At 43.7% G+C, this 12,210-nt stretch overlaps 1 protein-coding gene across 9 annotated transcripts in view; it reads right to left on the reverse strand.

Moving 5' to 3' along the window:
* The window catches only part of BMAL1 (basic helix-loop-helix ARNT like 1), a 102,021-nt gene that overhangs the window by 48,188 nt on the left and 41,623 nt on the right, over positions 1-12,210 (reverse strand). The window contains exon 3 of one of the 9 annotated variants that reach the window (XM_079102698.1): positions 10,576-10,652. The exons of the other annotated variants lie outside the window; for them this stretch is intronic. The gene's annotated coding sequence lies outside the window, so the exon portion shown is untranslated. The remainder of the gene's footprint in view (positions 1-10,575; positions 10,653-12,210) is intronic. 9 annotated transcript variants of the gene reach the window in all.

Consider the following 12,210-nt stretch of genomic DNA (forward strand, 5'->3'; position numbering starts at 1 on the left):
TAAAAGTGTTTATCCTTTTTGTCAGCATAATTTCATGTGTAATTAAGCTAAATATTGTCAAAGGTTACCATCTGTCACACAGCATTTATAATAGTTACCTATCTGTATCTACCTATATAAATATTTATATCAATGAATTATACAGGAATTTTCTTATAGCACTATAATAGGGTATAACCAAAAACATCTAAATGTTCCCCCGAGAGGATTTACAAATAAATTATGATATTAAGATGAAATACTATTCAACCATTCAAATTATACTTAAGAATAGATGATGTCAGGTGTGTGGCCCATGCCTGTATTCCTAGCGGCTCAGGAGGCTGAGGCAGGAGGATTGCGAGTTCAAAACCAGCCTCAGCAAAAGTGAGGTGCTAAGCTACTCAGTGAGACCCTGTCTCTAAATAAAATACAAAATAGGGCTGGGGATGTGGCTCAGTGGTCGAGTGCCCCTGAGTTCAATCACCAGTACTCTGCCCCCCAAAACAAAGAATATATGACAACATGGGAGATACTCCTGCACACACACAAAAAAAGTGTTAGGTGAAAAAGGACACAAATTACGTATACAATATTCCTGACCTCATTACTATCTACAGAAAAAAGATGAAGAGAAAATTCACCAAAATACTAAGACTACTATCTTCAACTGCTGTGATGGGTCACTGTTTATTACCATGCCTCAATTTTCTATCTTTTTCTAAAGTGAGTATTAGTTATTTGTATAACAAAATTTAACAAAAAAAAGGACTATAAAAAAGTAAACCAAAATATTAGCAGTAGCTGTCTTCAGGGCTGAGACAATGAAAATTGATTTTCATCTTTTGTTTTTTGTATTGATTTTGAACTTTCTCTAACAAGCATGTATCACTTTTGGACTCAGCAGAACTATAAGCCTTTCTTATTAAGTACTGAAGTTTGTCATAACCATATCAACATCATAAAATGGACAACTAGTTTTAAAACATGAATAACAAAGAACAGGGAAATCTTCAAACACCAGCTATGCTAGACTGAGGTCTTGAGAAATTTCCAGTAAAAGAAGCATGGAGGGACTCCAGACTGACTGCACACACATTACCACCAAAGCCACATTTCACAACTGGCACCATGACCCTCATGTCTACTCACAACATGAATTGGTCCTTAGGTGCTGTGATGACTGGCTACACAAGATGCCAATACAGGGGAGCCAAACACTGCTGCTGGTAGGAAGCCCCCTAATGACAGCTGTTCCCTCAAGGAGACTCTTCTGGATGCCAGACCCCTGGAGAGTCCTTGGGGTCTCACGGATAGGTGTGGAAAGCAAGCCTATGGGAGGCCCACTTCAGCCTCCAGCTTTGGTATTTGAGTTGGTGTGGGTGTCCCTCAGAAGCCCATTGCTGCCTGATTTTCAGGCCTGCTTGCAGTTTTCAGAGCCAGGCTGATGCAGGCTGAGTTTCAGGTAAACAATCAAAGCAACTTAGGAAAGGTCAGGGAACTGAGCTGGTTCAGTATCCTCTCTGAAAAAAACCTACACGTGGATGTTTTAAAAACATATGTATGTATAGGAGCAATCAAAAGAACAAGAGGGCAAAGAAGAAGAAGCTGAGGATGAAACTGTCTCAGACTCTAGGTTTGCCTTTTCTAAAAGGGACAGGGAACAGGAGAACACTTTATTTTTCTGACAATCAATAGATGCAGTTAAAAATTCTGACTTCTACTACATATCCTTATGTAAAAGGGTATCTCTAAGGGAAACAAAACCATTTCTTTTTATTTCAAGTCTGACTTAAGGTTCCTTCAGCTAATTTATAAACTAACACACACACACACACACACACACACACACACACACACATACATACCCTCCCCCGTACTTTAAAAAGATGCAATATGAATATTTTTTAACGTGCCTTTTGTTCTCTTAAAATGGAATTGGTTAATAATATAATTTGCCAACACTTATAACTTCAAATCCAATCAGTATAATGCCCCAATACAAAGAAAAAATGAATTAATTTTGTTAAAATAAGATAATATGTTGGGGCACTGTCCACTAGAGGGCATTATTAATGACACAGTGAAATACTGTACCTTTTCATAACAAATAGGTACTCATAAACTTGGTAGTAGTATTCCTGGAAAATTTAGTATATAACAAAACATACAAAAACTGTTTATGTGTAAAATAGAGTCAGATTTCAGGTAAGATCACTATAAACAGGGTTTTGCCTACATGAATTTCAACTGATCATTAGGCAGTTGTGTAGATGGAAAATCCTTTTTTCCCCAAGTTTTACACTAGCATTCTCATCCTTTCTGTACAGAAGTCCTGTCTGGGTCACTGTGACAATCATCTACACACATTTTAAAGATGCCCTGTAGAGGGCGCTATGTACTCACTCAGAACCAGTAGCCTTAGTCAGTCTTCTACAGGCAGAGGCAGAGAGATTAAGATATTTACCTAAAGCTTTAAAGTGTATTATCAGTGGCAAGCAGGACTAGAAAAAGAGAAGAAGTAGTGGAGACAGAAGGAAATTGCTATACTAATGTTGATGTTTATCATCACCAGACATTGTGCCAGGTACTTTCTGTTATGCCCAAGCAGGGTCTCACCTAATCCTCTATCAACTTGTGGGTTAGTGCTATTATCACCCCCATTTTTTTCAGATAAAGACACAACATTTCAGGGAGGTTAGGTCACTGCTCAGGGACCTATTTCAGTAATGACAGAGGCAGATTTTATACAGTGCTTTTTCTATTGCTTCACGCTGATTTTTCTCCAAGTGCCTGGGCCCACACTTTCCTGTCTCTCACTTTACTGCTTAAGTTTCTAGAAAATAGTGACTGGGGTGTATATCTGAAAAGCAACTCATAAAGAGAAAGATGGTTCAATCCCAGCTTCTTAGTTCCCTGGCCTACACAGTCCTGATTTGGAAGAAGTCATGGATCATCTTTCCCTATTCTTCAGGGGGCCTAAGCCAGACATTTGGCATCTACCTCCCAGGTTTGGAGGGCAGGTGTTCATCACATCCTTCTTCCCATTATGGTTGGGGCGGTTCTGTGAGACTGAGTACTGCGTTCAGTATTTGAAGAAGCAATCTAGTTTTGCAGTTTGTAGGTACCTCTCTCCCTCTACTTTCAGGCCCTAAAGTCATGACTGGAAACTTTAAGAAATCTATCGTATCAGGTATCTTGTTCATGAACAGAAAATATTAATAGCTCATATTTGTCACTTTGATCTAATCCCACCACTTCAGGAGCCCTGTGGGGCCTTGGTGAAGCCAAGATGAGCCCATTTGCTGGTTATAGTGCAGAGGCCTCTGCTCTGTAGTCCATTCTGTCAAAATAAACTCTGAAGAGGTTTCATGGAAAATAGTTCAACTCAGGCTCCTGTCAAATGATTCCTTGCAAAATAAGTTAAAGCAAGGCCAGCTCAAGTCTGGTGCAGCATGAGTTTATTTTTAGCACGATGCAGAAAAGGTTGTGACATATTCAAGCACCAGAGCGAAGAGAACAGGCTCTGGAGTTGCACTGCCTGGGCCCAAGTCTCTGCTCCTGCCTGTGTGGCTCCAGAGGATCTCTGACCTCCTGCTCCTTCCATGGTATCCTAACTGAGAAAGTGAGGATCATGATAGTAGCCACCTCATAGGGAGGCTGAGAGTAGCAAATAAGACAATCACGTAAGGAGCTTACCACAGTGCCTGGCACAGGGCAAGCACTCACACAGCAAATGTCCCCTGTTATTAAGATTATATTGATTCTATGTCATGTAAAGAATGATTGGCAGAAATGGGCACCATAAACCCTGTGAAGGAGATAAAGCAATAGAAAAAAGGATGTGGGTCCAGAAACACTATTTTCAACCTTCTGAAGTGGAATCATGTCATGCCTACAGACCTTTGCTCTGTGGGGCCACAAAGGGCATAACTAGGTCAACAGTGCCAAGAGGCAGGTATAAGGTTAGAACAAAGAAGAATTTTCTAAGAGCCAGAGATGTCCAGAAAGAGGGAGCAGGATGCCTAGGGTGCAGGTGCCCAGCTGGGGCTAGGAAGCTGCCTAGGATGGCCTTTTCTGCACCAGAGGTTGGCCAGAAGAGGTAACCTTTGATGCTCCCTCCCAGTGGACCCTTCTATTGCTTTGATAATGAGGGGGGGAAAGTGCTGATAGCCAGGGTGTGGCTGCTCAACCTGAGGGAGGAAGATGGACTTTGGACCAATCTTAGCATTCACAACCTTCAGGTCTTTTACTTGATGTCCTCAGAACACCATTAGCTGATGGCAGTGGTGGCTCCAGGCACCAGCAATGGTTCAAGAAACCAAAAGCATTTCTTGAGCACCTGCTGGGTGCCATGGCAGTCATCCAAGTGTAAAGTGACCAGGTTGGAAGCCAGTGGGTCATTCCAGTTCACAGGCAACTCCCCAGTCCCTCTCCAGCAAAGCCTCAGGGTTCTGGCCTTTTACCACCTCTTTATCACCAACCACAGACACAACCCCGGACCTAGGTCTTGCCAATGTTGAGTCTCCTGGGTCAAGCTGCACACAGGGAAAGACACTGGGACATAGAGAAAAGGCAAGGAGTAAGGGCTGGGGGAAGAGAGAGAGAATCTGCTCCCTAAAAATTGGTTCAGAGGTGGGGCACCAAGCAGTCGTTTTTCATCATGAAATAGTGTTACTTTTATAAACTGTAAAAAACAAAAATAGGTTTGAAAATAGAAACTATTTTACAACAAAAAAAATTTCTCGAAGTCACACTATAAATCCAAGAAAAAAATTAATTCCCAAACTACAGCTCATATGCTATTTTCCAACTATTTCCTATATACTTTCCTGCTAATTTATACAGTCTCAACTCTGAGAACTCAAAGGCGGCTATGAGTATCAAAAGATTAGAAAGAAAATATGCATGGCCTTAGGGATATTCTGTGTACTCATTTAATTATTTGCCATCTGGCAAGGCCTGGTGACATGTTTGAAAACAACTGGTCAGACTGGCTAGGATCTCACTGAGGAAGATGGTCCTCCTCTTCTCAGGGAGAATGTACTCAATAATCAAAAGGCCCCAGCTTTTGATCCAAGTTACTGGATCTGCCACTGTGCCAGTTCCTCCATCCCCACCTCCTACCTCCTCGGCAGTGGCGATTCATGTCCTAGCGTGTCAATGTCCTTCACTCTGTTTGGCTGGCTGTCTATAGCCAAATCCCACTGCTGCTTCTTCTCCTGCAAGCGTTTCTCTCCCACTGACTCCTCTCCCGGCTGACTGCTACAGCCTTAGTTTAGGTCCTGACCAGCCCCCGCCTGGCCTACTCACATCCTCTAAAACCACTGCTCTCCAGCACCACCAGGAGGGGACGCCACAGTCCATCCTCCCCCGTGAAGGTTTCCTAAGGTTGTCTGCTCCTCCCAGCCTCAGGAGGAAAATGAGCACCCACAGCCCCTCTGGCCCAGGGCAAGAGAGGGACATCGGTTCCACCTCACATGCCAGCTTTCACATGTGGCACTGGCTGCCACAGTCAGAAACAAGGCCACCAGGATCAGTTACTCTTCCACTGGAGGGAAGGATAGGAAGTACAGCATTCAGGCCACTTCCACGCCATCCTGTAAGGGGCAGTGCATCCCGTGGAACTCAGGCTAACTGCCCCTGGCTGAGCCCCAGTCCTTTCTTCCCTTCTGACTTCCTAGGAAATCCCCTCAATGATCCAGTCCCAGGGCTCATTTTCACTGCCACTCACCACCTTCTGTACCCTCCTTCTCTTCCTCCTCCAACTCAGCAAACTGCACCCTTTCCCATCAGAGACCTTTACAGCATCTGTAAACTTCTCCAAGTGGGCCAGAGATCAACTGATGCCACCTTTGCCTTGGTATCCAACACGTGGATTCTGAAATTCCACGCTCCCACCCTCTCCACCACTTAAGAAATCTGTTGTACACACAAAACTTGGTCTCCTTATGGTATGGCCACTACTGGACCATCTCAGTGTCTGTGTCTTCTGGGACCATGAACCTCTGAAGTATAGAAATAAGATCTGTTTAATCTACTGTCTCCCAAGCTCAGCACAGCAGGGCACTGTCAGGAAAAACGCAGAGCCCACTGCCCCAGCCCACCCTCAAAATGATTCCCTGTGGGATCCTGGGCAGTATTTTCCTCTCTGAAACTCAGCTTCCCACTTACAGTAAGGTGGGGTTGAAGCAGAGGGCCTCTGAAATCTCACCCAGGTCTCACACAACACAAGAACACAGGCAAAATGCACAAATCCAGGCCTTCTCCTGACTATGGGGGTAATAACTCAGGGCTGGGCTCAGCGAGACAGCACAGTACAGCTCCTCTGGGTGGCACAGACCCGCCATTGCAATGAGTGAGAATCCTAAAGTGGGCATTCAGTGCTCTGGGATGCATGTTTGTGCAGCTAAGCATAATGGACAATGAAGAATGATTTTATCTCCCTTTGAGAACATAAGTACACTATTCTATATTTATACCTTCCATCTCCTAATTTAGATGGGAGGAACTTTTTCTGATCAGCCCTTACTTGCCAATGATTTTGTTCTACATCTAAATGAAGAATAGGAGTCATATAAGTTCGCAGATTGAATGGATGGCTGATTTACAAAGCCCTTAAAATGTGGCTGCAGGCCGACGTTGGCAACCCCATAATTAGATATGGCATGCTCTGCAATGATGTATTTTTTACTGTTTTTTAATAACTCAGTCCTCCTTCTGGGATGAGGGGAAAAATGGAATTTGTTAAAAATAAATCGAGATTTAGTGGCTTTTCAGCCTTCTGCCGCTTGTTGCTCAAAATATTCTATAAATAAGAGAAGCCCTGCCCTATAGTGCACTATAAACACCCACAGACACTCAGAGCCAAATTCTTCCAATTATGACCCTGTGCCTGTTGCCAAGCTACTGCAAGGACCTACTTGAAAGGCAGCCATCTAGGCCACTTCCTGATTAAGCTGCCCTGTAGCAAGGAACCAAGGCCTGCTGCTTTGGCATAGTATCTTGTCTCAAATAATTGTCCCATGTTCTTGAAATTAAGCCTTTTCCTTGTGATAGAATTACAATTCAGAGGCTAGTGAAAACTAACCACCTTGCCCATCTGTCTGGGTCATGTGTGTGTTTAAGATCTTGGGCTATCACATGTTGAACTAAAATCTGGTAGCAGAAGTGCACTCATGACCAGCTTCTCTAATTGTATTGTGCGAATCAAGGTCAAACAAAAGTAGGTCAACTATAAACATGACAGGTGAGTCGGATGCAGCCTGCCCTTCTAAACATCTTCCGCACTAAACAGTTTGGGTCACTGCTGCTAAAAGCAGCAGGCTGAAATGATTGTTTTAAAGTCCTTACCACACCTCAAGAGGGGAAATGTGGTTGGTGTCAGGTGTTGGGTTTGCCGCTTTTAAGATCAAATGCCAGTGCAACAGTTGGGACTGCCCATCCAACCCAGTTTTTGTGTGGCCACAACAAACCCTTAAAGAACTGCACGCAAACAATCAGGAGATTGCAGTGTGCCACATTCGTACTGAGAGAGAAATCACTTCCAGCTCCTTAGTAACCAGAATGCTCAAAGCAGCATTGAGCAAAATGGGTCCTGGCTAGAAACAAATCACTCTCCCTTCCAGCAGGAGGCTCTTCATTTACTGTTGGCTTGCTGGGCAAGTAGTCCAAGAGAAGCACTCAAGACCTTCACAGGGCCCTGGGACATGGTACCCACCCCAGGAAGGAACTCAACTCTGAATTGGGGGGGGGACTTTGTGAACAAGTACCCTCCAAAAGAGAACTGATGTGTATTATGGAGTCAGATTTTCCAAATTCAAAAGTGGGACCAAGAATACTTGGGTAGCATTTTTAAAAGCAGGAATCCTGGAATACCTGGGATGGGGAGGGGCACAAAGCATTGATCCTCCTCAGAGAGGTCTTCCCTGGCTGACCAATCTAAAGTGGTGCATCCTATGACTCCCACATCACCCTGGACTCTAACTCCTTGATTGCTGACATGATCTTGTGTACTTGTGGCTGCTCTGATTAGAATGGGGGCATCAGGAATGCAGAAATTCTGTCTTGTTCTTGACAGTTTACAGAGCCATTGGGACAGTCTCTGGCCCTTAGCAGGTGCTCAGTGGAGGCCCATGAAGAAATTCATTCATGCCAGACCTCTGGAAGAGCAATGCATAGACCATGCTCCCTCTGTCTCATGCAATGCCATGAGGTGAAACTACTGGAATTCCTATCCCATGAGAAAAATCAGGGTGTGTATTTTGCCCAGTGTTGGGCATCTAATAACTGATGAAGCTGGAATTCAAACCAGGCATTAAGAGTTCTAATCTTGGCTTTGTCACATTTTTTTTTTTTTTTTTTTTTTTTTTGGGTGGTGCTGAGGATTAGACCCCAGGGCCTTGCACAGGCAAGGCAAGCACTGTACCAACTGAGCCATATCCCCAGTCCTAATCTTGGCTTTGTAATGAGCATCTATTGCTTTTATAATTCAGAAAAGGCAAAGAAGAAAAGCTTTGGAGGAAAATTTATTCATCATAAAGAGATTTGTAGTCAGATACAGTGGCACACACCTGTAATCCCAGCAATTCAACGATTGAGGCAGGAGGACAGTAAATTCAAGGCCAGCCTCAGCAACTTCTGTGAGGCCCTAAGTATGTAGCAAGATCCTGTTTCAAAATAAAAAGGGCTGGGGATGTGGCTCAGTGGTAAAGTATCCTGGGTTCAACTCCCAGTGCCAAATAAATAATAACAAAGAAATAAAGAGTTCTGTATCAAATGATCTAATATATAACATATTAAGTTTATACAATAAAATCCAGCCCTGAGGCTGGGAATATAGCTCAGTTGGTAGAGTGCTTGCCTCACATGCATAAGGCCCTGGGTTAAATCCCCAGCACCACAAAAAAAAAAAAAAAAAAAAAAAAAAAAATTCTAGCCCCATCTCCTACAGAAAGCACTGGCACCATAGCCAGAGCAGGAGAAGGGATTCTGGGACCTTCTTCCATGGTTAATAACATTCATTATTGTTGTCACTGTTAGAAAAAGCAGACTTATTCCATGGTTCATGGAAAGATTCCAAGAAGAGGCCTATGAGCAAGTTCAAGATTGAGGAATTAAGGTGTTTGGAATCTGTCTTCTCCTAAACCCATAGCTGGAAGGAAGGAAGGAAGGAAGGAAGGAAGGAAGGAAGGAAGGAAGGAAGGAAGGAAGGAAGGAAGGAAGGAAGGAAGGAAGGAAGAGCCAGGCACGGTGGTGCACACCTGTAATACCAGCAGCTTGGGAGGCTGAGACAGGAGGATTGCAAATTCAAAGGCAGCCACAGCAACTTGGCAAGGTCCTAAGCAATTTAGTAAGATCCTATCTCAAAATAAAAAACAAACAAGCAAAAAAGGACTGGGGATGTGGCTCAGTGGTTAAGCACCCCTGGGTTCAGTCCCTGGTATAAGAAAAAGAAAAGAAAAGGAAAAGAAAAGAAAAGAAAAGAGGAAAAACAGTATACTTTTTAAAATTAAGATTTCAAAAAAAATGTATAAATTAGAAAGCAGAAATTTATATTTATCTGAGTTGAAAGTTGAGAACACTGAATTCAGTGGAAGTTAAGTTTATCCCCCTTTATAATCTATAAATCCCAGTAACAGTTCTATCAGTCTGATGTTTGGGGCCAAGAAAACCTATCCCATCTGCCTGGTAGATGCAGGCTATGGCTTGAGTTTATGTGCAACTCAACAGGTGCATCTCATCCATATGGCTAGGGCAGTTCTTCTGTGTGAATACATTTCTCAGATATGAGAAATAAATGCAAAATGGCAAGTATTATCAAACAGGTATTTCCAAATGCTGCCAGGATGCCTGACAGTCCTCAGCTACCAGCATCCTGCAGAAATGTGAAGTGCTGCATGATTGCAAATGAGGAGCAGCATGAGGACAAAAGGGCACCTAACCTTCAGGATCAGAAATTTTCAACTGGGATCCCTGGGGGGATTTCAGGGTAAATGTTTCACCACAAGGATTGGGCTTATGAGTATTTGTCATATGCATCTTTTTCTGGGGAGAGGGTCTGTAAATTTCACCAGATGCACAAAGAGATCTGTGACCCCCAATGACTAGAAGCATCTGCCAACCTTTTCTGCTGCTGCTCCTGTTTTATTTAGGATGATATAAAAAGCCACACCAGAAGACCCCTGGCTTTGACGGTAAACAGGGAAGACTGTCAAAGTTCTTGCCCAGTCTAGCCACTGGAAATTGCTCAGCCAGAGAATGAAAAGAGGTCATTGGCTAAAGGGAACTGAGAAACTGCTAGTCTTAGCTTAAGCTGGTGGCCTTGAGAGAGACAAATGGCATGATCAGAAAAGAACAGGGAGCCAACTTAGGAACCAGAGAGTCTTAGGCAAGATGAACTTGTGAGCAATAGTGGGACAGAAAAAAGAATACAGGCCTTGGAACCAGGCAGGGCTCCACCTAAATCCTAGCTGTGTGGCCTGGGGACAGTGATGGTGATGATAACAATGACAATGACAACTATATCTGCAATACGCTGTTATTTACTAACAGCATGATGTTTAAAACACAGTAATCAAGCACTTACGTACTTACAAAATAGCATATGTTATTTCATTTAATTTTCACAGCGGCTCTATGAACCCTCTCTATATTATCTTCATTTTCCAGATCTGGAAAAAGAAAGTTAAAGAGATTAAGTGGCATTCCCAAGGGCCAGAGCTAATTGGGACCAAACTTGGGTCTGCTCAACTCTGTGTTCATACTGTTAACTACTAAGCTCCAATGCACTGCCAGCCTCAGCTGCCTCATCTGTTAAAAAAAAAAAAAAAGTAATCCTCACTCCTGCAGATTGCTAGGGACTAGACAGAACACATGTGAAGGATGCCCCGCACACAGGAAGCTCTCCAATATAGCTACTCCTGTCTTTCCTATATCATGGGGACCTCCGAAAGGGAGAGGAGAGGTGGGAGGTGAGCATCTGCTGTACAGACAGTACAGTGTTTCACTTCACAGGACTCAGCAAGCACCACTGGGGTTTGGACCAAGGCTTAAGAGATGGGGATGACAAACCCTCCATTAAGGACACAGAGGGACACTTCAGCAAGATGGTCAAAAATGTATTTACTCAGAGATGAAAGGATTTTCATCAAAATTTGGAAAGGACTGAATTATCAGGAGGAATAATTCAAGCCCAGAAAGTCCCAAAAAGCAGCGCCAGACAGCATGGCCATGCCAAGACCAGGAGTATGTGTGCACTGGTGGCCTGACTGCCTGAGACTGCAGCAGGGTGGGTGACAGGCGGTCAAGGCCTTGCTCCTGGGCATGTTAAGAGAGGGAGATATTGAATCCCTGGTTATCAATGAGCTCAGTCTGGAACTTGGGCAGAAGCTATGCATTAAAAAAAAAAAAAAAAAAAAAAAAAAAGAAGAGGAAAAGAAAACAGAGATAATTTTTAGAGCAAGTCAATTCTGAAGTCAAATATGGAGAAATGTAGCCACTGCAAGAAAGAACTAATGCCTTTGTGGGTTTGTAATGTGTGAAGATCAAAGGGCCTAACTGCAGGAGGAAGAGCCCCACTCACTGATAGCACTCCTTGACCACACTCTTCTGGAAAGCCTGAGGGGGCGCTGCAAGGCAGCTCCCAGTGCTCCGTGGAGTGCCAACTGCACTGCACAGAACATGCACCCCAGGGCTTGTGTGTGCTTGTAACAAAAGCATCACAAGTATGGCCAGCTTAGCCCTCCTGCTGTTCTTATAAAGGAATCACTACACCAAGTTATTCCAATAGAAATTAAAGATGCTCAGAGGTCTTCAGGTCCTGTCATCTACCCCCTCATCTCCCCTGTAGCACAGGCTCAGCATCAATTTCCTGGACCATTTTAACAGCCTCTCAAGTAGTTCTGCTGCCTCGCTCCCACAGACCGGCCCCCGCACTGCCACCAGCTGGCTTTCTAAAATAAAAGTGCTGACCACGTCACTCACCTCCTGAAAGATGTCTACTAGATTTGCAATGCTTATGGAATAAATCCCAAAGTCTTAGCTTGCATGCAGGCATGCGCTAACTCATTCATTTGTTCATCACCCATCTAATGTTTCGTGATCACCATCTGTGTGCCAGGCTCTGTTTCAGGCTCTGGGGTGGTGTGTGCAATGGATAAGACAAGGTTCCTCCCTGTGGATTTACATTCTAGAGGAGTTAAACAGTAAACTAGAAGACAGGTACATAAT

Source organism: Sciurus vulgaris (genome assembly GCF_902686455.1).
Source record: "Sciurus vulgaris genome assembly, chromosome: 11".
Taxonomy (NCBI): domain Eukaryota; kingdom Metazoa; phylum Chordata; class Mammalia; order Rodentia; family Sciuridae; genus Sciurus; species Sciurus vulgaris.